This window comes from Scardinius erythrophthalmus (assembly GCF_964197995.2).
Source record: "Scardinius erythrophthalmus genome assembly, chromosome: 10".
NCBI lineage: Eukaryota > Metazoa > Chordata > Actinopteri > Cypriniformes > Leuciscidae > Scardinius > Scardinius erythrophthalmus.
In genome coordinates this window covers 1,767,035-1,772,728 of record NC_138230.1, presented here as the reverse complement: position 1 = coordinate 1,772,728, position 5,694 = coordinate 1,767,035, and positions in this window count along the sequence as shown.

Below are 5,694 nucleotides of genomic sequence, written 5' to 3'. Positions count from 1 at the left end.
CAGAGAACCTGAGAAGCAGATAACCAGAGAACCTGAGAACTAGAAAACACGAGAACCAGAGAACCAGAGAACCAGAGAACCTGAGAAGCAGAGAACCAGAGAACCTGAGAACTAGAAAACACGAGAACCAGAGAACCAGAGAACCTGAGAACCAGAGAACCAGAGAACAAGATAACATGAGAACCAGAGAACTTGAGAACTAGAAAACATGAGAACCAGAGAACCAGAGAACCTGAGAACTAGAAAACACGAGAACCAGAGAACCAGAGAACCAGAGAACAAGGTGACATGAGAACCAGAGAACCAGAGAACTAGAAAACATGAGAACCAGAGAACCAGATAACCTGAGAACCAGAGAACAAGATAACATGAGAACCAGAGAACAAGATAACATGAGAACTAGAAAACCTGAGAACCAGAGAACCTGAGAACCAGAGAACCTGAGAACCTGAGAACCAGAGAACAAGATAACATGAGAACCAGAGAACCTGAGAACTAGAAAACATGAGAACCAGAGAATCAACGAACCTGAGAACAAGAGAACAAGATAACATGAGAACCAGAGAACTAGAAAACCTGAGAACCAGAGAACAAGACAACATGAGAACCAGAGAACCAGAGAACCTGAGAACTAGAAAACATGAGAACCAGAGAACCTGAGAACCTGAGAACTAGAAAACATGAGAACCATAGAACCAGAGAACAAGAGAACAAGAGAACCAGAGAACCAGATAACCTGAAACCTGAGAACAAGATAACATGAGAACCAGAGAAGCAGAGAAGCAGAGAACATGAGAACCAGAGAACCTGCTCGGAATTGCAGTGTAACACTAAACGTACATCCAACAAAGGACAACACCAGATGAAGAACATGAGAAACACTTAAGGTTATAAATACACTCAAGGCAGAGATTGGCAAACAAGACATACTTGGGAACAATCAGGAACAAATCAATAAGAAAAACTACAAAAGACTACAAAACTTGGCACAGAACAGGAAATAACAAAAAAGTCCACACAAGACAAGGGGAACATGAGAGAGAGAGAGAGAGAGAGAGAGAGAGAGAGAGACATCGGCATTGGGAAGATAATTTATTACTTTTAATGAAGACGAGTCGACTGTGTGCTTCAGGATGAGACGCTGAAACTTTGTTTCATTTGTTTGTTCTGTTTGTTTGTTTCTGAGGAGATGCTCAGCTACTTCTCTGGGTATCTGGGTCATATCTGGGTACCGGGAGCCGTTATAAAACGCTCTTGCATGTTTAGTTTTTACCATTTTAGGAGGAGTAAAATGTACATTTGTGGCTTCAACAACCAGATGCATTTTGTCCAGTTTCATCATTTTCACCCGTGTGAGCGTCGAGTGAGAAACCATGATCTCCGATATTTTGAATTCGACTGCAGTACCTGTCATTCTTACATACTGCACCTTTAATTCTCACACTTTAATAGTATGTATAACTCCTACCTTAATATAACAAGCTGAGTTACTATGAGGAATGATTACCTCAAAATGCAGATCGGTATGCAGGTACGAGGTACTTTGTCTGAGTGAAATACATCTCTCTCACTTTTGCTCAAGTGCCAGCGATTAACCCTCAGCATGCCATAGGTTGCCGACCCCTGCTCTATTTTGTACTATATTTAGTTTAATAAAGTTAGACTGCTGCTAACAGATCCTCTACTTGCTTCATTGTGGAACCAACTCGTGAAAGAACACTAGAATATTAAAAATGAATAATGGATGATGCATGGAATACAGGCAACTGCACCCTGGAGCAATGAAAGGTCCACGCAGCCAGAGCCAGTGCTGATGCCCAAGCCAAATGCGTAGTGTGTCCAGGTCCCGACATCTGTCCCATAGGGAGTTTTAATGAAGTTCATTGCTATGGAGTGGAGCGCTGCCAATACTCCCAGCACTAAAGGTGTGCTATGCAAGGTCGCCAACAATTGGTATAATGTGCTGCATGATATAAGTCCTCAAAGCCTATGTAACAAGGAAGAAGGAGGTGGGAACCGGCGAATGTTTAACAACTTTAATCATATAGAACAAACAAACACATAAAACAAAAGTAAAAGCGGCAGCCCCTCATGGACGACTGCCGCACGCACATAAACAAAACATAACGTAAATGTCCAGGGCTGGTCCTCTCTCGTTCTTCACTGTCGTCACTCCTCCTTTTATGCTCCCGAAGCTCCTTCGTGAGAAATACGAAACTGGTGCAGCACGCAGGTGCCACTCATTATCAATCATGCCACCGGCCTTGAGCAGTTCTCTTATGTCTCCTTCATCACTGCTGGTCCTGCCCAGCCTGAAGTCTCCTTCATCACTGCTGGTCCTGCCCAGCCTCTGAGTCCCTCCTCCTCTGTCCTCAGTTCCTCGGCCCTGCCTCTACTGGCTCCCTTTAGCTCCCTAGCTCCTCCTTTTAGTGACTCCGTCCAGCTACACAGATCGGCTTTGGGCTTTCTGGTCTCCAGCCCTACCCTGGAGTCGATCCCCTGGCTCACCTCGAGACTCCGAGCCCTAGACTCCTCCTCGGCCCTCCGATCCATCGGATCCACATTGGCTCCACGCTCCCTCAGCTTCACCAGCTCCATCTGTTGGGCTCTGCTGGGCTTCCTCATTCCTCTGGCTTCACCTCAGACTTCTGGATCTCCGGCTACATCTCGACCCTCCACCCTTCTGGCTCTGCCTCGTTCTGCAGAGCCCCTGTCTCCACCTCGGTTCCTGTGGCTTCGTCTTGGCCCTCCAGCTTACAGTGTCACCCGGGTCTTCGTCCCCTCGGTTCCTGGGTCACTCCCTGTCTCCTCCCTCCGTCTTCTCCTCCTTTATCCTGCCCACTACCCCTCCTCCAATGAACTTTGCCTCTGTTTTACCCCTCCCTCCACTAAGGTGTAGTTTCTACGTAAGGATGCAACTTCCATGAGGGGAAAGTTATGTCAGGTTTATGTTCTGTTTCTTTGGGCATTTAGTTGGTTTTGCCGGTTCCCTGTGTTTCTGTTTCATCGGCATGAATGTTCCCGTTCTTAATTGGTTGCTTTGGTTTTTTGATTAGTCCTCCGCGCTGTGTCTAGTCTTCTTTAGTCTCTGTGTATTTAAACCCTCTGTTCAGTTTAGTTTGTTAAACATGTTTGATATTCAAGACTCTTGATCAGGCTGCTTCCGACAGCATACCCATATAGCCAATGACAGTGAGCAAGAGTCACCAACTGGATGTTGCATGCTTTTATAGCTTAAATATGACAGCCACAAACAAGTCCCGAAAGTGGAGTCTAACATCATGTAACATCTGCATTAGCATTAGCCAGATTGCTGGTAGAAATTACAATTAATTACCAACTAACCCCTAGCTCGACTGTCACAACCACTAGTCGGCGCTGTCGGCCCTAATCGACTAGTCGTAAACAAAATGGCATCAGGAGCTATGCATCCAAACGGTCAAGGTCATCCTATGTGTGGAAATACTTCACAGAAAATGTAGACACATCCACCATTACCTGTAAGTTATGTAAAGCAGTACTAAAATACAATAGCAATACGTCTGCAATGGATAATCATCTTAGGATGAAACACCCACTGCCAACAGCAACCGTTCATGGCAATGACGCTAGCCATGCTAGCACTGCAGCATCGTCCAGCAGGCAGACAACAATCGATTTTTCAAAGCGCCTAATGACTGACAACAGAAGGCGAAAAATCACAGATTTGCTTGTCAACTTCGTTGTCAAGGATGTCCGCCCTATATCCACTCTCTCTGGGGAAGGCTTTAAGAACATCATCCAGTATTTTGAGCCAGGCTACACAATCCCTTGCCACCACAAAGTTTGGAGCAATATCATGCACCAATACAACACTGTCAGAGCAACGATTATGGATGAGATGAAAGACCTCAGTGTTTCCCTCACTACCGATCTGTGGACATCATGTACTATGGATCCTTATATAACCATAACAGCTCACTACATCACTGACAGCTGGGAGTTAAAGTCAAGAGTGTTGCGAACCACCGTGATGCGCGAGAGACACACTGCTGCAAATATTGCCCAGCGTCTGAGAGAGACGATCGAGGAATGGGGCCTCAATGTTTTTTGCACCATCCATGACAATGCTAGTAGCATGAACCTAGCAATGGAACTATGTGAGCTATTTCCCCATGGTGGATGCCTAGGATGCACCGGGCACACACTGCAACTTGCCATTAAAAAAGGTCTCAACTTACCCGAGACCACGAAGGCAATTGATGCTGCGGGACATGTAGTCAGTCATTTTCGTCACTCCTCAGTGGCACATTGTGCTTTGCAGAACTACCAGAAACAACTGGGAGTACAAGTCTGCAAAACGATTGTGCCACTCGGTGGAATTCTACATTCGCTATGCTAGAGCGTTTGTATGAACAGAGAATCCCAGTGCAGGCCGTTCTCACGGATGAGAGCATAACGAAAGTGGACGTCCGAAAATCCTTGACCACGAGAGAGCACCAGTGGGAATTGACCGAGCAGCTGATCCCGGTACTTAGGCCTCTAGCTAAAGCAACCACAATAATGTGCGCAGAGTTACATGTCGGGTTGTCATTCATCTATCCCGTCCTGCTCAATGTCTGCGACATGCTGAGAGTGACAAGATCCGACGACCTGGGGGCTATTCGCTCTTTCAAAGACATGGTGAGGAAAGAACTCGTAAAACGCTTCAAACTAGAGTCTGACATCCTGGCAGATTCAATCCCGATTACGGCATGCCTGCTAGATCCACGGTTTAAGCACCTGAAGTTTCTGCCGGAAAATATCAGAGCGGATGCCCTGGCGCACCTGACTCAGCTGGTAGGAGAGGATGAGGAACAGCCTGCTACGGGTAAGTTCAGAACTATCGTTGACTCTAATGTCGAAACAGTTTACCATGTTTAAGTCGCTTTGGCTAAAAATGTAGGCCTAATGTAGGCTATCCATTATCAGTCATAGAGCCAGATGTGCAGTTTAGAGACATTTTCCTAACATCATGTGTGCAATTTTTTCATTATAGACTCTGGTGAAGGTGAAGCTGACTTACATTTCCAATGATTCACCACAACTCCTTCCTCTGTGTCTTCCTTAACAATGCTCAATGCATTAATTTGTCAATTTAATGAATAAATAATTTAACGACTATTATTTACTTTATTATATACTGTTATGCAGAACTAGTCGACTAGCAAAAATCAGTAGTTGTGAAACCCCTAGCTCACGCTGCAAAGTGTATAAGCCACGTCTATACTGTCACGTTTGATCACTCGAGTTTCTGTGAGATCTCGTGTCTGTGGAAATCTGCGAAATCGTTACTACAGTCGGCAGGTGTGTGGTCTAGTGTCGTCTATTGTGTGCCTTCAGAGGATTATAATGTTAAAATATTGTTTGAAATGGTCTTATATCTGTGTTCCCCCACGGTTTTAATCGGTTGACTGCTGGGTAACATAATAACATGCAACTAACCCTAAACCGAACCCTAATCCTATAGTAAGTACATGTTGTTAATTAATATTACTCAATACTTAAGTATATAATTGCACTGTAACAATGACACCTTAAAATAAAAAGTGTAACCGACTGCTGCTAACTTCATTGTGGATCACATAGACTGATTTCAGGTTCATATGAGTGCAGTAATTCAAAGAAAAACACTGGAATATTTCATAAATTTTCAAAACCACAAGAAACTCTTTT